The sequence below is a fragment of the Erythrolamprus reginae genome, chromosome 2 (assembly GCF_031021105.1).
Source record: "Erythrolamprus reginae isolate rEryReg1 chromosome 2, rEryReg1.hap1, whole genome shotgun sequence".
NCBI lineage: Eukaryota > Metazoa > Chordata > Lepidosauria > Squamata > Dipsadidae > Erythrolamprus > Erythrolamprus reginae.
The window spans coordinates 330,251,161-330,277,822 of NC_091951.1; positions in this window are offsets into that span (position 1 = coordinate 330,251,161).

Consider the following 26,662-nt stretch of genomic DNA (forward strand, 5'->3'; position numbering starts at 1 on the left):
GCCTCTAATTAAATGCAAAAGTAGCCAAAACAGACACACACGGGAAAAGTCACCAATACTTTCTTTATCCACAGAAAAATAGAAGCAAAACCCTCTGTTTGTAATCAAAGGGCTTACTTGCAAAACAAACAGACTTGAGGGCAGTGAAATGACAAAAAAACCAAACTCAAAGCAATTAACAAGTAACTGTGAAGTCGTCACAGCTACTCTCCTTCAGGCTTTGTTTAACTCACACGGTTAACTATGATTTACGTTAAGAGTCCAGATATCAAAGCACAGGGTCCTTGGAGAATCTGAAGAGTCAAGGCAAACCCACAATCACAAACAGATAATCTTCCACACTGAGAGGCCGGACCGCTGCCCATTTAACAGCAGCCCTAATTACTTGAACTACACCCAACCACAAGTGAACTCTCTTATCTCTTTAAATACCTCCGTAGCTGCTCTCTTCTATTCATGGCTCTTTGCATGCGTGGATCTATAACTGCTTCCTCATCAGAGTCCAGTGAAGATAAGGATGATGATGAATGGCTTCCTCCTGGGCTGCCTGCCAAGCCCCCCTCTGAGGGTCCCATTTCACAGTCACTCCCTGTTTCCGACGATATTTCTCTGCCTGAAGCAGACGCAGTAGAATAGAATAGAATAGAATAGAATTTTATTGGCCAAGTGTGATTGGACACACAAGGAATTTGTCTTGGTGCATATGCTCTCAACGTACATAAAATAAAATATACATTTGTCAAGAATCATGTGGTACAACACTTAATGATTGTCATAGGGTCAAATAAGCAATGAAGAAGCAATATTAATAAAAATCTTAGGATATACGCAACAAGTTACAGTCATACAGTCAACATGGGAGGAAATGGGTGATAGGAATGATGAGGAAAACTAGTAGAATAGAAGTGCAGATTTAGTAGAAAGTCTGACAGTGTTGAGGGAATTATTTGTTTAGTAGAGTGATGGCGTTCGGGAAAAAACTGTTCTTGTGTCTAGTTGTCTTGGTGTGCAGTGCTCTGTAGCGACGTTTTGAGGGTAGGAGTTGAAACAATTTGTGTCCAGGATGTGAGGGGTCAGTAAATATTTTACCCGCCCTCTTTTTGACTCGTGCAGTATACAGGTCCTCAATGGAAGGCAGATTGGCAGCAAAACAGGCCTCTGACACTGGGAGGATTCACCCACATCCACCCCCACAGTCCTTGGGGCAGGAGCTGGCCCAGAGCCAACCACAACATTTATTTATTTGATTTCTTAATGCCGCCCTTCTCCTTAGACTCTGGGTGACTTAGCAGAGCCAGCATATTGCCCCCACAATCTGGCTCCTCATTTTACCCACTTCGGAAGGATGGAAGGCTGAGTCAACCTTGAGCCGGTGATGAGATTTGAACCGCTGACCTACAGATCTATAGTCAGCTTCAGTGGCCTGCAGTACAGCACTGTAGCTGCTGTGCCCACAAGATTATGGGCAAAATTTATTTGTTTAACAATCAAGGCGATATAAAAACAATTAAAACCCGTAAAAATAAAATCATTCATTTTTTCTTGGCCGGAGATAAGGCCAGGAGGGTGGGGGCAGTATGGATCTCCAGGGGCAGCTGGTTCCAGAGAGATGGAGCCACCACAGAGAAGGCCCTCCCATGTGACCCCGCCAACTGACACTGTCTAGCTGACGGGACTCAGAGAAAGCCAACCCTGTGGGTCGTAATCAGTCACTGGGTGGTATGCGGCAGAAGACGGCCCCGTAAGTGATCTGGCCCTAAGCCATGTAGGGCTTTATAGGATATAACCAACACTTAAATTTTGTCTGCAGATAGATTGGAAGCCATTGCAGCTCGTGCAGTGTTGCTGTGATGTGGCTGTATTCACAGTCGACAAATACACACAAAGTAGCCAGGCAGTAAATTATAAAATGGAAACTGAGGGAATAGTTCTTTGTGGACAAATACCCACAAGGTAGTCCTCAACGTACCACAATTCCTTTAGTGACCATTTGAAATTACAACAGCACTGAAGAAAGTGACTTATGACCACTTTTCCCACTTAGACCCTCGGTGGCGCAGTGGTTAAAGTGCAGTACTGCAAGCTACTTCTGCTGATCCTTGGCTGCCGGCAGTTTGGCAGATCGAATCTCAGTAGGCTCAAGGTTGACTCAACCTTCCATCCTTCGAAGGTCGGTAAAATGAGGAGCCAGATTGTTGGGGGCAATATGCTGATTTTGTAAACCGTTTGAGAGGGCTGTAAAGCACTGTGAAGTGGTATACAGTGTTCCCTCGATTTTCGCGGGTTTGAACTTCGCGAAAAGTCTATACCCCGTTTTTTCAAAAATATTAATTAAAAAATACTTCATCGGTTTTTTCCCTATACCACGATTTTTCCTGCCCGATGACATCATATGTCATCGCCAAACTTTCATCTGCCTTTAATAAATATTTTTTTTAATAAACTTTAACAAATAAACATGGTGAGTAATAATCTAAATGGCTGGTAAGGGAATGGGAAATTGTAATTTAGGGGTTTAAAGTGTTAAGGGAAGGCTTGTGATACTGTTCATAGCCAAAACTTGTATATTTACTTCCGCATCTCTATTTCGCGGAAATTCAACTTTCGTGGGTGGTCTCGGAATGCATCCCCAGCGAAAATTGAGGGAGCACTGTATAAGTCTAAATGCTATTGCTATTAGGACCATTTCAGCATTCCCATTGACATGTGATTTATATTTGGGTGCTTGACTCATATTTTTGATTATTCCAGTGTCCCAGCATCATGCAATCCCCTTTTGCAACCTTCTGACAAAGTCAGAGAGGAAGCTAAAGTCACTTAACAATGTTGTTACTAACTGCAATGATTCACTTTTAATAGCAATGGTAAGAAAGGTCGTAAAATGAGGCAAAACTCACTTAAACGTTTCTCACTTTGCAGCATAAAGTCTGGGCTCAGTTGTGGTCATAAGTTGAGGACTACCTGTATGCCTTTTAAAAAATGCCATTTAATGGTTATTTATCTTTCAGCTGTTCTACATAATGATATTTTTAATAGCCGTACTTCTAAATATGTATTCTTAGAGTTATTCACTGACCTATCTTTTATCATGAGAGCCTATTTTTGAATGTGTCCCCATGTAAAGAAAAATTATTCAGTTTACTGGCAGCAAGAAATCAAATTTCTTATCTTTACGGAAAGCATTTAGGAAAAAAAAATCACACTGGGAAAAACAAATAGATAAAATAGCATGCTAAAAGGACCACACTACATTCAAGTTAAATATAAATTCAGATGTAGAAAGAGACATGCAGAAATGCGATGTTTTAGTTCCACCATCCAACCCCACTGTTTTTTACTGAAAAGAAAAATAATATTTTCAACGTAATTCTAAATACGTATACAAAGATGCATATCTGAGCCAACAGTTTGTATTTATTTCTTGATGCAAGGATAGTACTAATTTCACTGAAATTACCGGGAAATAAAAGGGTGTAAACGCTGATTAATTACACTGTTTCATCTGATAGCTCATTAGCTTACTTATAGCTTAGAAAACAGAAAGCTGTTTTCTATGGAGTACTACAGTGGTAGCTCTACCTACGAATGCCTCTACTTACAAATTTTTCTAGATTAGAAGTAACGTGAGAAAATATTATTTTACTGAAAAAGTAGTAGATTCCAGCAGACGTGGTTGGTAAATCCATAGTAACTGAATTTAAACTTGCCTGGGATAAACATATATCCATCCTAAGATAAAATACAGGAAATAGTATAAGGGCAGACTAGATGGATCATGAGGTCTTTTTCTGCTTTCTATGTTTCTATGTTTTTAAATAAGTACCAGGTGCTCAAGATTTTTTTGTCTCTTCTCAACAACTATTTTCCACTTACAAACCCGAGCCTCCAAAACTGTCACCGGAAAAGGCAGGGAGAAGCCTCAGTAGGGCCTCTCTAGGAAGGTCCTGGGAGGAAACAGGGCCGGAAAAGGTGGGGGAAAGCCTCTGTGGGGTCTCTCTAGAAATCTCCTTGGAGGAAACAGGGCCAGAAAAGGTGGGGAGAAGCCTCCATGGGGCCTCTTTAAGAATCTCCTGGGAGGAAACAGGGCCTCCACCCTCCCTGTGATTTCCCCAATCGCATGCATTATTTGCTTTTACATTGATTCCTATGGGAAAAATTGCTTCTTCTTACAAACTGGTCACATTTTCTTATAGTTTTCCAGATGTCGGTCATATTGCTGTACGTTGTTATGCTGTTTCCCAGCTAGTGAATAAAAAAGGGTATAAAGAATTAGAATTTTCTACCCCCTAGTCATCTGGATCCAGCTATAGTCCTAATTCCAAGTCATCCCCATGCAGTAATAATAATTCATTCAAGAGGTGTTTAGAGCATGGATGACTGCAGGAGTGGGCTTCAAATCTTTTAGCAAAGGGTTTACTGCCAGGTTGCTGGCTGGGCATGGCCATGGTGCTTGTAGACTTTTAGACTAGTCAGCCTCCTGCACCATTAGGGGGAGTGTTTTGCCCTCCCAGGGCTCCCAAGGCTTTCAATGAGCCTCCATAAGGGCGAAAACAGCCTCCCCAGGTCTTCTGGAGGCCTCCAGGGACCCTCTGGAGGCTGGAAACTGTTGAAATGGTTCTCCATTTCATAAGTATGCAAGGGCTTCGTTATGAGCTTTGGCACAAGTGCGGAGAGAAAATCAAAATGGAGAATGGAGTCCATTGATTGTCGTGCATGGTTTCTATGTTTATCTTGGCTTTGTTTGTGAAATAAAAAGGGGCACAATATTGGTTCCACTCCGCCCCACCCGCCAAGGAGAATGAGCAGGAATTGAAACAGAGGACTTTCTATCCCTCTGTTCAATAGCTGGCAACCAGTTGCAACACCTCTGCCTATCTAATCCTATACAATTATTTCCTCATTAGCTTCAAAGGTTGTTCTGTTGGAGATTAACAGGGCTAAAATGAAAGGTTTTGATAGGGGGGGGAAAAACAGGAAGTGGATGTAGGAACTGTGGTGGTAATGTATGACAGTGAAGCCAAACCTAACCATGGTATTATAAAGTAACAGGAAACCTTTTGTGCCCTTGTGAAATTCCCAAACATTTGTAATGTGTCATGACCTCATAATTCATTTTCTCGAAGGACAGGTATTGATTGTAAAGGCTCAATCAGATGACATTTGGCTCCATGCTTTTATTCTGTTTCAGGTTAGCTTGTGATTTGGCTGGTTGACAAATCTTGGATTTTCTCTGTACTTACCTACACTTATGTTACTGTAGAGTTCCAAGAAACAAATTACAAATTATAGAACGATCTAACAGGATTTTAACTTCCGGGTAGTAGTGAGGAAGAAGTAAAATTAGTTTACAGTACAGTAGTACCTCTAGATACGAGTTTAATTTGTTCCAGAATGGAGCTCGTATGTCGAGCAACTCGTATCTGGAATAAATGGCTTTAGACTTTGTTTTTCCCCTCCGAGATAACCAGAAGCAAGGATTCTTGCGCCACCTAGTGGACGCTCGGCTCGTATCCCGAACTTGAGCTCGGGTCTCGAAAAAAAATTTCTCTCCCCTCGTGGCTCGTAACTTGGAATACTCGCATGTGGAGCAGCTCGTATCTAGAGGTACTACTGTATATTAAACAGATTTCAGTAGAATAGCGGTTGGTTGCTCCCGGTTTGGACTGGTTCTTAGAACTGGTAGCAGCAGCGGCGGGAGGCTCTGACCACCCATCTGGGATGTTTCTGTGCATGCACAGAAGTGTTGAACGCATGCACAAGTGCACGTGTGAACCAATGGCAATCTAATTTAGAACCGTAAAACATTTTTTTTTTAAAAAAAAAAAATCTCCTGAAACCTGGAAAGAAACAATATTGGGATATTTACATCATAAACTGCCATTAAGACCAAATCCTACATACTCTTATTTGAGAATAAATTCTGTTTATGCTTCTTTAGAGTTAAGTTATGTCATTCATTCTGTTGGGATTTCATACTTTATTTATCCATTATTTATCCATTTATCCATTTATCCATTTATCCATTTATCCATTTATCCATTTATCCATTTATTAGATTTGTATGCCGCCCCTCTCCACAGACTCGGGGTGGCTAACAACATTAAAATACAACGTAAACAAATCTAATATTAAAAAATCTAAAAACCCCAAATGAAGAGATCAGTCATACATACAGTCATACCATACATAAATTTTATAAGCCTAGGGGAAGGGAATATTTCAATTCCCCCATGCCTGACGACAGAGGTGGGTTTTTAAGAGCTTACGAAAGGCAAGGAGGGTGGGGACAACTTTGATATCTGGGGGGAGTTGGTTCCATAGGGTCAGGGCCGCCACAGAGAAGGCTCTTCCCCTGGGTCCTGCCAAACAACCTTTTCTCAAAAAAGAATTACAGTTTTGAGTCAATAATAAAATACTGGCCAACAGGATGTTTGCAAAGCTTTGTGTGATATGCCAGTTGCATATAACATATCAGTTCTTGGATAGGAAAGTTGGTTTATTTGCTTGATTATTCATTTATTCATTTATTTATTAGATTCTATGTTGCCCTTCTCCGCAGACTCAGGGCAGCTCAAAACAAAGATAGGTACAACAATAGAATATATAAACTAAACTTAAAAATATGATCTAAAACCCCAGTTCATTAAAAACATTCATTCCATATACATTCTAATCTAAGTTCTGGTCTCAGTTTTCCAGGGATGGGCTGCTAGGGGTTTGCAGGGGTTTGCAGGAGTTTGGGAAAACCACTAACTAAGATTCCAGAAACTTTAAATTTGTGAACTTCAACTCCCAGAATTTTCCAGCTAGCATTGCTCACACAGTTTAAAGTTGCCAAGTTCACACAGCTTAAGCCAACTGTTTGGAGCACTGTTGCTATTGAACATTAACATGGATTGTTAAAAACCAGTAAAAATCCATTGGTTCTTTCATGATTATGGTCAGCCTGTCGCTACACTTACTGTATAAATGGAAAAGCTCACACAGACTCTGGTGAAAAACGATAGGCATTTAGAAAATAGGTTCATACAATGTGCTATGCTATTGTTGGCTTAACTAGGCTTTGTTACATAAGCCACATTAACTGGAATCCCACAACATGCCAACCCACAAGCCACAGCAGAGAAACCACAATAGTCGGCAAAAATTGGCCTTCCATTCTCCATGTTAACCTTTTCAGATAGCATATTTTCCTGTTCAGAAGGAAATAAAATTCCCAAATCCCTCAAAAATGGTTAAACCCAGCATGACCTCAACATGCTGAGAATAAGGAGCAGAATGTCAATTAACCACTATTTGGTAATCAGAATGATAAAATAGCCAAAATCCTTTCATTGCTACAACATTCAAAAAACAGAATGAAATAGATTGGAAATGTGCACCTCTAATCTATCTTTATAAATTTATGTTGAATATGTTTGCCTGGTCATACACAAAAAATGGAATATTTCCTATGATGGGGACCTCTGAAGGCCTATGAGGAAGGTCTTCTACATCATCCCATAAAGAATTACTTAAGGGAGCAAATGTCACCCACATTTTGCTCTGGGAGAACGCTGAATGTTCACTTTGGAAGTAACTCGCTCAGCAAAGATCACAAACACAGTTCTATTTGCTTGTTTCCATAATTCCCTAGCAGCTTGCTTCCATAAATTTATTTACTATAGATTTTCTCCAGAGTAGTACTTTTTCCTTCCTCCCTAAACTTACATGGTTGATACTTCAGCTTTTAGATTCTGGTGTAAGCCTGTCCCTCTTCTCACACTATTCCACCTTGATCAAAATGCTTGGGATAAGATGAGTAAAGTGAGTCTAAAAATGTATTTGAGGTGCATAGTAAGAGAATCTTGTGGTGTGGATCACCAAATGCCTTTCTATGGAGGCATTTGATGAGCTGGACTGTCATCTCTTTGATGTGGGGCCGGATCAGGAAATAGAGAAATGTTAGGACTCTATTTGTTGATATACATTATAATAACAAAATATTGAAAGTCTGAATGCTTCATATTTCTTCCCTTTTTTTTTTATAGAGTCAAGGAAGAGCAATTTCTCTCTCATGCTTTCTTGTTTGCCCAGGCTTATTTCATGCTTTATTGATGGTGTCTGCATATCTTCTCCAAGATGCTCTACATCGGGCTAACCTTGAAGAGTGTTCGGAGACTGCAGATAGTCCAGAATGCAGCCACGCGAGCTGTCATGGGTGAACTTAGGTACACCCATATAACATCAATGCTCTGCACACTGCACTGGCTGCCAATTAGTCTCCAGTCACAATTCAAGGTGTTGGTTATTACCTATAAAGCCCTACATGCAGGGGTCCCAAACTCAATTTGCCCGGGGGCCACTGGAGGTAGAGTCTACCGAGAGGGGCAGCATACAAATCTAATAGATAGATAGATAGATAGATAGATAGATAGATAGATAGATAGATAGATAGATAGATAGATAGATAGATAGATAGATAAGAGAGAGAGAGAGAGAGAGAAAGAAAGAGAGAGAGTCTGGGTGAGGCTGGGCTGCATCAGGTTTTCCACAAGAAAAAAATAGTCTGGGTCTAAAATGACCCGAACAGTACAAGTGTATAGTCTTTGCGAACAGAAAATCCATTTTTTCATTTCATTTTTCATTTCATTATGTTCAGAAATGTTCAAATTAGTATGCCAATGCCAAAGGTATTCAGAAAATTCTGATTTTGTAGACTAATCTATCTATAAATTGAAAAAATTGCACACAGCCTGGGGGGCAGGCTTTTCTGAGCAAAATAAACAAATAAGCATTAATTTTTTTCATTTCATTGTGTTCAGAAATGTTCAAATTAGTATACTAGCGAAAAAAAGTATTTAAAAAACCACTTCCAGTATTTTTTGTTTTCTCTCTATCTCTTACTCCCTCCCTTTCTCTCTATTTCTCTCTCTTTCTCTCTCTCTCCCTCCCTCCCTCTTTCTCTCTCTCTCTTCCTTCCTTCCTCTCTCTCTCTCTCTTTCTCCCTTTTCCTTGCTCTCTCTTTTTTTTTATAAATCAGAGGTCTCCAATCTTGGCCACTTTAAGACTTGTGGATTTCAACTTCCAAAATTTCTCAGCCAGCATAGCTGAGGAATAGCCATAGCATAGCTGACTGGAGAATTCTGGGAGTCTTAAAGTGGATGAGGTTGAGAGATACCCCACCCTCCCTGATTTAAACACCCCACCCTGCCTTTCCATTCACCAATCGGACCCACCACCTTCGCCCGTAAAAGCCAAAGAAGTGGGCGGGTGGGTGAGGAGGAGAGCCCGAGCCATTGGCCTTACCTGCTGCAGCAGTGCTGGCCACAATGAGGCACGTCAGGGCACTGGCGGTCATAGTTCCCTTTAAGCTGAGCAGTGAGCAATCGCTCACTTAAAAATCATCATCAATTCAGAGTTTTCCAAACCTGCCCAGAAGCCGAGAGGGAAAGAGTGAGAGGGAAGGAGAGAGAGAGAAAGAGAGGAAGAGAGAGAAATAGATAGAAAAAAGAGAGGAAGGAAAAGAGAAAGAAAAAGAATGGGAGTAAGGAAGAGAGAAAGAAAATCAAAATCTAGTTTGAAACTAGCTCAACTATTTAAGTGGCATTTTGATATTGATAGAGTTGCCCTATTATGAGCTCACTGTTATAGACACACAGTACAGTATTTTATTTTGAAATTCTCTGAGGCAAAACAGGGTGGGTTTTTTATTTGCTTGTTGGTTTGTTGGTTTATTTATTTATCTATCTATCTATCTATCTATCTATCTATCTATCTATCTATCTATCTATCTATCTATTTATTTATTTATATTTCTGTGCCGCCCAGTCCCGAAGGGACTGCCGCTCAGACACTATACTTTTCCGCCCACCCCCCCAAAAAATTAGAGAGAACACTGCTGGCGGTGGCAACAACCTGCAGGGGAAAAAGAGAAGCGGGCTTCACGACTGAGGGGAATAACCCTCGAGTTGGCCACCCTCTAATGGGGAAGAGAGGAGCGGGACTCGTGGCTTTCCCAAGGCTGCTTGCTTTGTCGATCTGGGGTTGTCCCCACCCCCTGGTCATCTTACATTTGGGCCGCACTAACATTACACTTTGATGTTGAAGTGGGGACCGCAAACTATTGTCCTGTGGGCCGCAGTTGTCCTGTGGGCCGTGAGTTTGAGACCCCCGCCTGCATGGCTTAGGACCAGACTATTTACGGGACCATCTCCTGCTGCATACCTCCCAGAGACCAATCAGATCACACAGGGTCAGCCTTCTCCAGGTCTCATCAACTAAGCAATGCAGGTTGGCAGGCCCACAAGGGAGGGACTTCCCCAGCCCTTTGGAACCAACTACCCCTCGATGTTTGTGTTTCTCCCACCCTAGTGGCCTTCTGAGAGGCTATGAATACCTGGCTTTGCCAGCAGGCCGAATTGTGATTGATTGGTATGTATGTGAGTTTGATGGGACAGTTCACTAGGATTTTTAAAAATGGGTTTTATTGTTTTTTTAATATTTAATATTTGACTTTTGTAACATTGTACTGTATTATTTATTGTTGTAAGACTCTCTCCCCTGAGTCTCATGGGATTGGGCAGCATAGAAGTCAATTAAATTAAATTAAATTAAGATTATTTCTGTGTCCTTGTATATTGCTATAGAGTCACGCATTGCAATCACACTCTTCAATGGGAAAAGGCCTATCGGATCTTGGGACACCTGGGTGAACTGAAATACAATTTCCATTACTCGGGTACATATTATATGAGTATAGTGAGGTTCTGGCTTGCCTAATACATTTTGAAGGTATCAAGTAACAATCTAGCTGATTGTCAACTTTCTTATTGGAAGGTTGCCAAGATACAATACGTCCTTGACAGAATCTACGACTTTGAATATGATCTATTTGTTTACTTACACATCACTCTAAATCCATTTAGCCGAACCAAACATTGTTTTATTGCCTCCTGAATAGCATTTCCAAGAAATAGATTCTAATGTATGACCACAGTATTTTGCTAAGTGATTTGGAAATTTTCATTAAGTTTCTAGTTGGAATTCTTTAGAGTTTATTCTATACCAAACCTGTATTTTAGCTAAGAAGTCATGGTTGACTTCTGTTATTTTAAAGAGCAGAGAGACAGTCCTTGCGGTAAGGAAACAGCAATGAGTAACGATATGAATCTGAACAATTGTGTGACTCTTTGCTTACATTTGATCAGAAATTTAAATTGGAAAAGGAATATAAGAAGATATATTACACTGACTATCTATTAATAATGAAAACTGTAGAAAGAATTTGCAGGGATGCCTTGTTATAGATTCCATGTTTATCTTGTTCCTGTCTGGCTGTATTCTGGAAACTCAGATATAGGATAACTAAAATACTACATAGTACACAACAGTTAATTACAATACTAGAAGTTTTATGCTGTTGGTTATGATTTAAATAGTGATGGGCGAACTGAACCCGCACAATTCGGGTCCATACCAAATTTTGTGGTGTTCGGTATGCCGAACCCAAAATTTTTTCAAACTTCGGACAAAGTTCGGGGGCGTGTTCGGCGTTCGGAGCATGGAATCCAGGAAGTGATCACCTTGGCGGCCTTAGCAACCTGCCGGTGACATCAAAGCTCTTTGTGGGAAGGATTCCCCATTTGGGTTCGAGTTCGGGTTCGGCCGAATTTTGCGTAAAGTTCGTCTGAAATTGCCGAACCCGAACACCGTTGGGTTTGCCCATCACTAGATTTAAAATAAAAAAATATGAGGCACAATTTGAGCTTCAGCTGCTTGGATTTGGGGGTTTGCTATTTTTCTACCTCTTTAATCCCTTGAAGAATTACTTCAATAAACCAGCTCAGCTTATTTGTTCCTGTTGTTTTTCACTTTAATACATTTTCTACATTTCAAAGCATTTATCATGTAGCTGTTCACTGTCATTGAGACTAATCAATAGTATTGTCAGACCAATCAGTTGGCCTCTGGGGAAAATGCCTCTGAGTCTGTTCCATTATTAATATTTTTGTTCAATAAAATGAAGTCACTGATGGATAAAGCCAAGAAATAGATTCAGAATGCCAATCTCCTCTTCAGCATAGGAAACACCAACCAAATCCATTAAAAATGGACTCCCGCCATGGTTTCTGACTGCTGATTAAAATATTTAAGGAGGGTACTTCTTGAGTCACATCCTTGAGGGCTGCACATCCTTGAGTCACATCATCTTTAAAAAAAAATGAAAAATAGACTTTATTTAAACACACAAAATACAAACAACAAAACACACATACAAAAAAACTATTGAAATAAAAGCTGGACAATTTGTGATGTGCCTGTAGTTTTCTACACTTCTACATTCTAATAGTGCTTATTTATTATTACACATTACATATATACATCAAGTTTTAGCAAAGATCTTATTCTTTGATTTCCTTTTGTGACTGATCCTCTGACATTTACTCCCCAAATTAAGGAGGGTACTTCTTATTTATTTATTTATTGCATTTGTATGCCACCCCTCTCCAAGGACTCGGGGCGGCTCACTTCTTGAGTCACATCATCAAGGTGTAGCTTTTCTGTAGCTATCTTTCTTTGTAATACTGATTCCACTGAGATCAGGAGCAACGGAACAGAGTACCTCCGGAACCGCCTGCTACCGCACGAATCCCAGCAACCGATAAGGTCCCACAGAGTTGGCCTTCTCTGGGTCCCGTCGACTAAACTATGTCATTTGGCGGGCCCCAGGGGAAGAGCCTTCTCTGTGGTGGCCCCAGGCCTCTGAAATCAACTCCACCTGGAGATTAGAACTGCCCCCACCCTCCTTGTCTTTTGTAAATTACTCAAGACCCATCTATTCCGCCAGGCATGGGGGAGTTGAGACACCTTTCCCCCAGGCTCTTTATATTTTATGTTTGGTATGCATGTGTTATTTGGTTTTTAAATATGATAGGGTTTTATATGCTTCTTTTTTAATATTAGATTTGTTTCACTATAATATTGTTTTTATTATTGTGAGCCACCCCGAGTCTTCGGACAGGGGCGGCATACAAATCTAATAAATTATTATTATTATTATTAACTCTATTGGCTTTCAGGAAACTGTCAACATCTGGCTATCCCATAAGATCTCTGTATTTCCTCACTGCTGTAGGCCATTGTTACTGCTACGGCAAGACTGTGTCAGTGGACATTGATTTTTAAAAGGGTTTTGATTTGATTATTCTTTCTGTTTTACCTTTGTATCACTATACGTTACTCAAAACTTTTATGGATCTGAACAGCACATCAATAGGGTAGAAAAATAAAGCTAATTTATTTTGCTACAATAGAATTCAGCAATTTCTGACTTTCTCAAAGTTTTCCCCTATTGATGTGCTGTTCAGATCCATAAAGGTTTTGAGTTTTTATTGATTTTGTAAGAGCAATAAAATGGCTATGTAGGTGAACTAGTTCTTCAAAGGAAATGAGTTTTATATGGTGCCACTGGCTTCTTTTCATTCTATATAAAATCTGGAAGCAATTTCAAGAGGTCTTGATATTATACCCCCATTGGAAATTGGAAGACATAAAACTTCAAATTGTGCACCATTCCAAGGTTTGGGAATATCTGTACAGCAATCCTCCTGTTTCTACAACTATATGTGAATGCTTCATTTGCTCCAAGAGGATATCCAAGGAATTTCTACATCCTGTTCTGCCGGCGTGTTTCAACCGCCCGTAATTACAGGGTAATTAGTCCAGGAAGACACACACCACATGATAAAAGGAAAACCCAAAAGTTTTTATAAACAGAAAAACAGAAACAGCTCCTTTTTTAAATATCAAAGGGATTTTCTGGTACACACAAGGCACAGGTGAAATGCAATCCAATTGCTCACCCAATAACTGGGAAATTGAGTCCAATTCTAAAGTCCAGAGAGTCCACACACACAATCCTGAACAGCAAAAAATGACAATCTTGACGAAACAATGAATCAGATAAACTGCCATGAGGCTAACACACAAGGCTGCACTTTTATCTGTAGCACTAATTACAGCAGCCCCACCCAACCACAGGTGGCCTCATTTTCTCTTGTAATAATCCTTCAGTTGTTGTCTCCTATGCATCACTCTACACATGCGTGGATGTGTCATTAATTCTTGCTCAGAATCCAGGGATGATACAGATGATTGATCTCCTCCTGGGCTGTCTGCCAAACTCCCCTCTTCCCTGTCACTCATGCTTCCTTGGTCAGAGGAGACAGATTCTACTGGAAGCAAAACAGGCCTGCGGCATGTGTATGTCTCCCCCACCTCCACCTCCACATTGCTTGGGGCAGGAGCTGGGCCAGAGCTAACCACAACACATCCTATGATATGTTAATGCTGCTTCATTGCCTAGACCAGTGTTTTTCAATCTTCGCAACTTAAACATGTGGACTTCAACTCCCAGAATTCCCTATATTGGTTGAAGTCTACTCATCTCAAAGTTGCCAAGGTTGAGAAACACTAGCCTAGAGTAACGGTCTGCAACCTTAAACACTCAAAGAGCATCAGTCGTGGCCAGGTTGAGCTAGTGTCTTGGGGCGGGGACAGAGGTGGGCTGCTGCCCGGACCGGGGTGGGTGGGGTGGAGGACACAGTGGGGTGGCGAATAGGGAGCTCCACCCCAGAGTACCCAATTTGCACTGAAAGATGTTGAAAGAAAATGTAGGGCGTCCTGCATAAGCCATGCCCATAGTGTGGTAGTAAAAATTTTGGTAGCCCTTCCCTGGGTGGAGAGCAGGCTGTGCATCTCCCAAAGCAACTGAGACATGCCCAGCGTCAACAAGGTTTAGATTTAGATTTAGATTTAATTGGATTTGTATGCCGCCCCTCTCCGAGGACTCGGGGCGGCTCACAGCATGTACAGAAAAAAGAGAAAACAATAATAACAATCCAATTATACCTTAAAAAACAATCTTAAAGTTCTAATTAAAAACTATCAATATCATTTATTCAGCAGTCAAACTAAGCATTCATCGGTCAGTTCTGGAGACCTCACCTACAAAAAGATATTGATAAAACTGAACGGGTCCAAAGACGGGCTACAAAAATGGTGGAAGGTCTTAAACATCAAACTTAGCAGGAAAGACTTAATGAACTCAATCTGTATAATCTGAAGGAGAAAAGGGAATGTGAGGACATGATCGAAATATTTAAATATGTTAAAGGGTTAAATAAGGTCCAGGAGGGAAGTGTTTTTAATAGGAAAGTGAACACAAGAAAAAGGGGGCACAAACTGAGGTTAGTTGGGGAAAAGATCAGAAGCAACATGGGAAAATATTATTTGACTGAAAGAGTAGTAGATTCTTGGAACAAACTTCCAGCAGACATGGTTGGTAAATCCACAGTAATTAAATTTAAACATGCCTGGAATAAATATATATCCATCCTAAGATAAAATGCAGGAAATAGTATAAGGGCAGACTAGATGGACCATGAGGTGTTTTGCTGCCATCAATCTTTTATGTTCCTATGTTTCTAAGGCTGATCAGAAGACATGCTTAGTGCCTTAGTAATGCAAAAATCTTATGTTACCCTTGTCCTGAAGCTTTGGTGAATGGCTTCCTCAGCAATGGAATGAACCTCTTTAAGTTCCTTACTGACTTACTTGCAGAATCAGGTTGTAGCAAATAGACAAGAAGAAGCTATCTGTGATGGGTTTAGAAACATTAGCAAGGAAAAAAAATAGCTCCTTGATTCACAGGATCAAATGGACATGTAATTTTTATTTAGCTTTCCCCAATTGGATTATGTCAAATGTGTTGACCTTCAATTCCCATATTCCATGTAATTGAGAATTGTGGAAGCAGAAACCAAAGTCCAAGTTATGGCAGGCTAGCTTTCTTATTTGCGTTCACTTTGGGGGCATAATTTATATTTATTGGTCATATAACCTTTTTCCAACCTGTAGCAGAAGATTTTGAGGTAGATCTACCACTTCTGTGGGCTAAACGTAGGAAGTTCCCTTTGCAGAGAGCAGACAGAGAAGTGATTTCAGTTTACACCTCTTTCTTCCTGCAGCTCCCTGAAATTATTTATTGCCTTTTTAAAAGTCATTTTAGAGCAATAGGAATGATCTAGAAGAAGAAAAAACTGATTTTCTTTAATTATAAAAACACTTTAAGGTAACTGTAATCAATGAAATATGTTATCAGGTCTGCCATCACATCACTTAATCCCTGCTTCACTTTGATGGCATCCTGCCATAGAAGGAGGAGCAAGAAGATATAGAGAGGGGGGATAAGAGGATGAATGAAGCCACAGAGCTTGAGATATTCACAAGCTTGGGAATGGAATGTGTCAGAATTTAAAACCTGATGTAATATTCCAAGTACAGTGGAAATGCTGTAATTAATGTAAAGCAGAAGAGTCATGGTGCATCAGCAGAATGATGCAATCTCCTCTATAACCTGATTGGTCAATATTTGTATAATATTGTAATACACCTTTGCATAGGTGTGGTTAGTTCTGTGGTCTTGTGGTTAGTGGTTGCCGGGCCAAGGAGGCACCAAATTGTTGTGCTGGTACCAAAACATCTAATTTGAGCCTAACTGGACACCTCCAAGATGACTAAGGAGGACTCAGGAGAAAGGAAAATCACTGGGACTTAGCCGAAAATCCTCAGATTTGGCTTTGCTACTTGGCATATGTGGTAAAAGTAAAAGTATATCTTTCACTACAATTAGAGTTGAGGGTCTTTCTTTCCTGAGTCCCAACCTGGGACAGGTCTGACATATGCAAATAATGAAATCAGCCAGGCTGTATTAATTCTAATGCCTATGTTTATGGATTATTTACCATTCCACAATTAACTGAGCAATTATCTAGTGGTTAAAGAGTAGACTGATCTTAGAGTTCATTAAAAGATAGCAATACCAATAGCATTTAGACTTATATACCGCTTCATAATGCGTTTACAGCTCTCTCTAAGTGGTTTACAGAATCAGCCTATTGCCCCCCAACAATCTGGGTTCCCATTTTACCCACCTTGGAATGATGGAAAGCTGAATCAACCTTGAGCCGTTGAGATTTGAACTGCTGAACTACATACAACTAGCAGTTAGCTGAAGTAGACTGCAGTGCTGCGTTCTAATCACTGTGCCACCCCAGCTATGCTATGCTTTTGCTGCCTTAAATAATAATAAAAATAATAATAATAATAATAATAATAATAATAATAATAATAATAATAATTTATTAGATTTGTATGCCGCCCCTCTCCGAAGACTTGGGGCGGCTCACAACAGCAATAAAAACAGTATAACAATTGGACAAATCTAATAATAAAATATATAAAAAACCCAACAATTAAAAACCATACAGCACATACACACCAAACGTGAAATATAATAAGCCTGGGGGAGATGTCTTAGTTCCCCCATGCCTGGCGATATAGGTGGGTCTTGAGTAACTTGTGAAAGACAAGGAGGGTGGGGGCCGTTCTAATCTCCGGGGGGAGTTGATTCCAGAGGGCTGGGGCTGCCACAGAGAAGGCTCTTCCCCTGGGACCTGCCAAACGACATTGTTTGGTCGATGGGACCCGGAGAAGGCCAACTCTGTGGGACCTTATCAGCCACTGGGATTCATGCGGTAGAAGGTGGTTCCGGAGGTATTCTGGTCCAATGCCATGTAGGGCTTTAAAGGTCATTACCAACACTTTGAATTGTGACTGGAAACTGATCGGCAGCCAGTGCAAGTGTTGTGGAAACGTGGGCGAATCTAGGAAGCCCCACCATAGCTCTTGCGCCTGCACTCTGCACGATCTGATGTTTCCGAACACTTTTCAAAGGTAGGGAGCGTTGCAGTAATCAAACCTCGAGGTGATAAGGGCATGAGCGACTGTGAGCAATGATCCCCTGTCCAAGTAGGGCCGCAACTGGTGCAATCAGTGTTGCTCTCTGAAAAGAACTTTTACAGTACTTTTCCTGCAGTTTGATAGCAACGAATCCTGCACGTAAAGCTGTTATGACCTTTTATTTTGCTGAGGGTTCTGCTTGGAAGAGATTGATGTTTTATGCTACAGCTGCACAGAAGGATTAACTTTTATTGTGAATTAGTATTTATAGTCTTTAAACAGCTATTAGAAGAGAAGAGAATAGCTACATGGTAATATGTTTGGAATTCCTGAGAGAAAGGTTATTGGGGAAAGAAATTGGAGGTTCACTCGGAATAACAAACCACATCCAAAATTCTTGCTAAGACAACTTTTGTATAAGAAGGACAATTTTACTGCAATAAACAACATAATTACCTGTTTGTTGATGACAGATACCAGAATCTGTGACATGGCTTTTTGCTGTATGATTCCCTACACTAACTAACTGGTTGATTTAGTACATTTAGGAGAGATTTATCTTTAGCTTGATTTAATGTTCCAGCTGTCCTGGAAGCAAAATATAGTGGGGGGGGGGAACCATTTAAAATTCAACACTGTCCCTAGAATATGGGTGCTATAGAAACCACAGCATATTACCACTTCTACAGAGACCTTAGCCATCAGCTGAAAAATGAAGTGGCTGATCAGAAGATTTCCCTAGCTGAATTAGCGATGCAAAAATTATCCCTCTTTTATTTAAATTTCCAGTTTTTATTTTCATAAAATAAAATTGTTAATTATTTGTTAAATAACAGCAGTGAATTTATTTCCTTATTAGTAGCAAAATTTTGCTACATTATGTGTAAACGTCACCCACAAATGATTGCTAATAGTTCTAATTGTTGTGGGGAATAGTTTTGTGTTCATAATAGCCAAAATAATAAGCCATATATTTCTTAGACATTAACTTCCAGTGATTGGGCTTCTGCTAAGTCATAACACTTAATTTTTAAACAACTGATTTCAGACATCACACTAAGCTATAGCTTGTTTATTTTTGCCTTAGTGGGATGTATGAAACCTAAGCCATGGAGGTTAATTCTCAACCACTATTTTTGCTTCATTATTAGATACAAATTTGATATTCTGCTTTATCTAACAAGGCAAAGATAAAATTAACTATTGTTTAGCATAAATATCAAATCCATTTCAATGATTAAATAAATCAACCTTTATCAACCTAGTGTCCTCCTGTGGTGTTAATACTATTCCTCCCCAAATTCCTTTGTAACTTTCACCATGATTTTGGGAAAAGATAGAATTTATAATCCCAATGTACATGGAAGACAGCATGTTAAAGAGGTTTCCTATGAATGAGGAAGGATCTTGTTTTTAATGTGTGAAAGAGTATGTCCACAAATTCTATTAAAATGAATAATGCATTTTCCCCACCACCCAATCCCCATCTTTATGAAATTTCCTACAATGTTTCTTTAACATTTCAAAAACCACATTATGTTTTCAATTTTATCATTCTGGTCCTGGCAGGGAGAGGGGGACTAAAGTGAGGACTGTTTATCTTGTTGTTAATACCACAGAATTGAGAAAGTATCTAGTATTGAGAAAGATGAAAGCAAAAATCCTATTCTTGTACTGACTTTTTCCAGGAATATTTTTTGTAAGTGCTGTATTTTAAAAATACAGCATACTAAAAAGCATAGATATCACTCCGTCAACAAAAGTGTGTAGAGTCAAGACTATGGTTTTTCCCAGCTGCAATGTATGGCTGTGAAAGTTGGACCATAAGAAAAGCCAAACGCCAAAAGATTGAGGTCTTTGAACTATGATGCTGGAGAAGACTCCTGCAAGTCCCTTGGACTACAAGGTGAACAAACCAGTCAATCCTAGAGGAGATCAACCCTGATTGCTCTTTAGAAGGCCAGATTCTGAAGATGAAACTCAAATACTTTGTTCACCTAATGAGAAGAAAGGACTCTTTGGAGAAGAGCCTAATGCTGGGAAAGATTGAGGGCAAAAGAAGAAGGGGACAACAGAGAATGGGGTGGCTGGATGGAGTCATTGAAGAAGTCAGTGTGAGTTTAAATGGACTCTGAAGGATGGTAGAAGACAGGAAGGCCTGGAGGAACATTGTCCATGGTGTCGCGATGGGTCAGACATGATTCACAACTAACAACAACAACAACAAAGTGCTGTGTTCACATTCATAAAATGAAGTTCCTTATCCATTAATTTCATCCCTTTCTGATACCTTTCAGACAAATCAAAGGAGGCATATTTATTGTCAGCCTCATAAGGTAGAAGAGAGTAAGAAATCAATGCCATATGCATAGCAGCTCTTGTAACAAAATGTACCAAGTCTGAATGTACTTCCATCATCCCTCTCTGTGAATTAGAAAAGGCCTTTTTAAGGATTGTATTTAACTTAGCTTCTTTTTTTAAATTAATATTTTTATTGATTTTTTACAATATAAACATGCACAGCATAAAACAAGTGCTTTGTCACCAAGCACTTGTTTTAACTTAGCTTCTTAGAACAAGCTCCAGCTGTGCTATTCAGGTCATTGAGTTGGTAGTGGTTTTCCTCCATACCCTTCAAGCTCATTCTCTATGCTCATTATGCCATATTATAGCACCCAAAGGTGCTTCAGTTCTGTTTATTAGATGAAGAGCAAAACACATTCAAAGAAAATCCAAATACCTATTGCAAAAAACACCTTTGGGACAACCATGATCTAGATGGACAATTGGATATCAATGCTACTGGGATATCTTTCCTTGATTTCGAAAGCAATTTTGCTGAATTTCTTAGCTAGTTATGGTATCTCTATGGATGCATCTCTGCAGCTTTCTGTTTTGGAAACCATTCACAAGTTGTTTTAAAATCTAATCTACAGGATTTGATTTGATTTGATTTGATTTGATTTCATGGCATCGGGCCAGAATATCTCCGGGACCACCTTCTGCCGCACGAATCCCAGCGACCGATTAGGTCCCACAGAGTTGGCCTTCTCTGGGTCCCGTCAACTAAACAATGCCATTTGGCGGGACCCAGGGGAAGAGCCTTCTCTGTGGCGGCCCCGACCCTCTGGAACCAGCTTCCCCCCAGAGATTAGGATTGCCCCCACTCTCCTCGCCTTTCGTAAACTCCTTAAAACCCACCTTTGCCATCAGGCATGGGGGAACTGAAACATCTCCCCCGGGCCTATACAGTTATATATGGTATGCTTGTATGTATGTTTGCTTTTAATAATGGGATTTTTAGTGTTTCTTTTAAATTATTAGATTTGTTATATATTGTTTATTATTGCTGTGAGCCGCCCCGAGTCTACGGAGAGGGGCGGCATACAAATCTAATAAATAAATAAATTTGATTTAATTTGATTTGTATGCCGCCCCTCTCCGTGGACTTTTATTTAGGGCTGGGCTGCCATTCAAATAGTAACAAAACCACATTCTTCTGAGCCTGGTCAAATTTGGCCTGATGTTGCCACCTATAGAAAAGCAGGAATCTGCTCTCCACATCACTACATTATTCTCAAAAAAAGAATGAGACCTTTTGTTATGAATTCCCAGTTATTAAAATAGGACATGTTTTCAATTTTTTAAAATTAGGATTGCCATCCTAATAATTGTTTTGAAAACAAAATATTGCCCTTGCTGGTCTTAAATCACTTTTTCATTTAATTGTTCTTGGGAGTTTGAGTTAAAGGTTACAAGACATATATTTCCCAAGTCTCTGAATTGCATTGACCTCCTTCCCTCCCTTCTGCCCTTATGTGTTTTCTTTTTGGTATCCTCAAAAATGCTTCAAGCGATAAACTGCATTTGAGCAGATAGACTTACGCTGTTTATTTAATATCTGTCTCCTTGACCTTGACCTGGAAATAAAAAATGATTTACTTCCATTAAGAAGAGTTGGCTTCTCGTAAAACCACTGGAAAACAAGAGCAAGTGACTCTTAAAATCAACAAATCTGTTAGATGTTTACCTAAAGGTTTTATGACATAATTGAAAGTTGTTATTATTTCCCCTTAATAAATCTGTTACAAGGAGAAAGATTTTCAAAGATCCAGTTAGAGTGTTCTTATCATTTATTGTTTTAAAAAGCGATCCAAATTGGACTATATAAAGATTTATCTTAATCTGAATACCAAATATATACAGAAAGGTATGTCAATTGCACAAGGGGAATGACTTCTTTGTAAGGAGCAAACATACCCAATCCCTTTCAGTTATTTATTTTTATTTTTTAATTAAATGTATATGCCAAGAAAAACAAAATACACAGGTACAGTGTATATGGTACATTGCTCAACAGATGTAACTGTGAGAAGGATCTTTGAGTCCTAGTCATATAAATATTAGCCAGTAGTGTGCAGCAGCTGCCAAAAAAGCCAACACAGTTCTAGGCTGCATTAACAGAGGGATAGAATCAAGATCAAGGAAGTGTTAATACTATTTTATAATACCTTAGTAAGGCCACACTTGGAATACTGTATTCAGTTTTGGTCGCCACGATGCCAAAAGGATGTTGAGACTCTAGAAAGAGTACATTGAAGAGCAATTGGGAGTTGGCAGCATAGAAGTTGAATTAATAAATAAATAAATAATTAGGAGGCTGAAGGCTAAAACATATGAAGAACAGTTGCAGGAACTGAGTATGTCTAGTTTAATGAAAAGAAGGACCAGGGGAGATATGATATCAGTGTTCCAATCTCTCAGGGGTTGCCACAGAGAAGTCAACCTATTCTCCAAAGCAGCTGAGGGTAGAACAAGAAGCAATGGGTGGAAACTAAACAAGGAGAGAAATAACTTAGAAGTATGGAGAAATTTCCTAACAGTTAGAACAATTAATCTGTGGAACAGCTTGCCACCAGAAGTTTTGAATGCTCCAACAATAGAATTTTTTAAGAAGATGTTGGATAATCATTTGTCTGATGTAGTGTAGTGTTTCCTGCCTAAGCAGGGGGTTCGACTAGAAGACCTGCAAGGTTCTACCAAATCTTTTGTTGTTGCTGTTGTTGATGATGATGTTGATGTTGATGTTGTTGGATTTTTTACTGTATATTGTTCATGTATATTGTTCATGACTGTTGTTCGCCGCCCTGAGTTTTCGGAGAGGGGCGGCATATAAATCCAATAAATTGAATTGAATTGAATTGTTGTTGTTATTATTACTATTACTATTATTATCTTTAGACTAATATTTCTCAACCTTGGCAACTCAAAGATGTATGTACTTCAACTCCTACAATTCCCCATGCTAGGTGGAGAATTCTGGGAGTTGAAGTCCACATATCTTAACTATGTCAATAATAATAATAATAATAATAATATTATTATTATTATTATTATTATTATTATTATTATTATTATTTATTAAATTTGTCAAGGATTTAGACCATGGATCAGAGAGAAAGAGCTCTGAAGTTCTTGCGGAGGTTCCAAGGTTCCAGTTTGTACAGTGAAACTCAGCCACGGTCAAAGACAAAGATTATAGATTAGGAACCAAGTAAATCCATTCTGTCTATTTCGAAGGGCAGGTTTCCAGCACAGAGACACTTTCTCTGTATTTTTAATATAATGTAAGTGGCTGATAATTTGGCATAAGTCTAGCATAAATTATTGTACAATTGTGCAATTACCCAAGAAAACATTGCAAAGAAAAGTAAAGATTAGATAGAGCTCCATTCCGCTATGAGAGTTTGGGGTATATTTCTACTAAAGATAAAAAAGGTAAGACCCAGATCACAATAGAAACCCAACAGGACAGTCAAAAGGTTTCAAGTAAGACAATAAACATAAGTCAAACTTTGATCTTATTAACCTTCACCTCACCATGGAACTGCCAGAAAAGGAATACCTATTTCACTCTCAGCAAGGATAATCCTGATGAAAGAAAAACAGGAGAAATCCTTGACTGTGAGAACGTTTTAACTCAGGGATTCCCAAACTTGGCAACTTTAAGACTTGTGGACTTCAACTCCCAGAATTCTTCAGCCAGCTGGCTAGAGAATTCTGGGTGTTGAAGTCCACAAGTCTTAAAAGTTGCCAAGTTTGAAGAGCTCTGGTTTAACCGCTATAATATTTAAAGGTACAACAAATGTTTTGAATTCGAAACATTTTAAATAGAAATAATTTCATTTTGAGCTCCAAAGAGTTGCTCTGAATTCAGCATAAATTATTCCCATCCATTTCTGTTATTCATTTTGTCATGGTTCCATTTTGAGTTCAAAACACCTGCTTTGGATAATTTGAAGAGCCCATTTCAAATTTAGAAAATCTGTTTCAGTCTTGGAAACAGGACATTTCATACTCAATGTGTTTCCAAAGTGAAATGTTTTTGTATTTCCCTAATATAAATCAGATCCACTTCTATGAAAACTATTTCTAAAACTGAAACTAAATGTCAGTCAGTATCCTAAACTGATTTTGAATGTTCATGTAAATCGGAGCTGTCAATCTCACAGCCCACGGGCTGGATATGTCACACACTGCCCATGCTCACACCCACTTTAGTGAAGGGGGAAAACATCATGTGACTTTTGCCAGATCTCTGATCACAATTCAAGGTGTTGGTTATTACCTATGAAGCCCTACATGCAGTGAAGGGCTACCAAAATTTACTACCACACTGTGGGTGTGGCTTATGCAGGACACCCTGCATTTTCTTTCAACATCTTTCAGCGCAAATTGGGTGCTCTGGGGTGGTACGTCCCCCCCCTTCCGTCCAGGCAGTAGTCCACCCCTGCCTACATGGCTTAGGACAAGACTATTTTCCAGGCTATCTCCTGCCACATACCTCCCGCAACCTATTAGAGCCCATACGGTGGGCATTCTCTGGGTCCCATCAACTAAGCAGGGTCAATTGGTGGGGCTGCAGGGGGGCACTTCTCTGTGGTGGCCCCGGCTCTCTGGAACCAACTACCCCCCAAGGTCTGTACTGCTCCCACCCTATTGGCTTTCCTAAAAGCCTTGAAAACTTGGCTCTGCCGGCAGGCTTGGAGCCGTGAAAAATTGACACTCCTCTTGCTCAAAAGATTGCAGGCCACTGATATATAGTATTCCCTTTTTCTCTTTTACTCAAGTTTCAAATATTTCGATTTTATCAGAGCATCAGGAATAATACATAGGGGTAGCCAGAAAGGTTGTTATACAACATTTGAAATATAAATTTACAGTTGATTTGCAGTACTGGATCACTGATACATTCTGTGTATCAAGATATAAATCACTCTCTCTTTTTATGGTACTGTACTTTTTTTTTACTGTAGCACAAGAAAAAAGACTTTCAAGATATTCCATCTAGTTTATGATAAATATTTCCAGCTACTTTTGACCTTAATTTAATATTATATTCTATACAGTCCTTATGCTGACTGTAAATTAAGACATGTGCTTTGTTAATATTTCTACAATGTAAGCTTGAATATTTTACCCCATAACTACTTTATCAGTTATAAACACTTTTGAAATAGCTACTTTTTTTGTTCCTAGAATCCCAGATTATCCCGAGTTTTAATTCTCCTGACACTGGACTACCTATATGTATACTAATACATATGGCAGTCCAATGTCCCTTTCTATTTTCTACGTGTGTTATTTTGAATTTTTCACTAATCATTTTGGGCAGCCAGAAAGATAGATTTTAATTTTCCTACCAACGTTTTATTCCTTGTTCAAATTATTTGCAATTATGCTTTAAATGTTTTGGATTTTTTTTTTGAAACTTCTGGTCATTGGTGGATTCCTTTTTCCATTGATTTGTTCTATCATGGGATCCTGCTGAACGTATCATTGCTCAGAGATGTATCAAAATTCTTCTATCTTTTGTATTAGAAATTCTGTTTATATGTAGTACCACAGAGCAAACAAAGAGTACAGTCACCATGTGCTTTACTTCTCAACTGTAGAATTATAACAGGAAGCTCTACTTAGAACAACAGAGCATAGAGAGTATACCATAGATCCAAACCTGTAAACACTACCGTCTACTGGCTGAATATTACTATAGTTGTTGTATAAAAATACATTCCAACAATGTATGAATACCAATGTTTTGTCTGCTAGATGACAAAATAATGAGATATGAGTCATGAATTCATGACATAACTCTATCCTTCCATACTTGCATCATGAAACTGTGATGCACTTTTGTCACTACAGTTCTTTGCTCTACTTGTAGATGCTTATGTCTAAGACACATGCAGATATTTTCTTTGCATTGGATGCGGAAATAAGAACATGGTCACCAAGAGCTGGGATTAATTGGTCACTTTATTAAGTTAAATTAACTTTAATTGATTATCAACCAATAACCAGGACCTGCAGAGGTCCTAAGAAAAGCGGGATGGAAATTTCTTAAAGTAACTTCCCTGGGCAACTATGGGTGTAGCTCCTTGCTGAGCAATGTAAAGGTACCACACCTTCACCTGGTTCCATGCCATACCCATAAAGCGTGCAGGGGGGGGGGGGTCACCATCCAATCCACAGTCTGGTATTGGATTAGGTGATGCCCAAGGGCACCCCTCCCCAATTGCCCAAGTCATGCAGACCCTGAGTTCCTGGTGAGGGGCAGCCCATCATCTTCCAAAAGATGCCCCAAAGGAGAACGCTCAGTTGCTACTGCTGCCCATTTCTGCCCCTAACTTGCCAACTTCAGTGACTAAAGGAATAAGCCAAATTAACTAAATTACAGTGTTCCCTCGATTTTTGCGGGGGATACGTTCTGAGACCGCCCGCGAAAGTTGAATTTCCGCGAAGTAGAGATGCGGAAGTAAATACACCATTTTTGGCTATGGACAGTATCACAAGCCTTCCCTTAACACTTTAAACC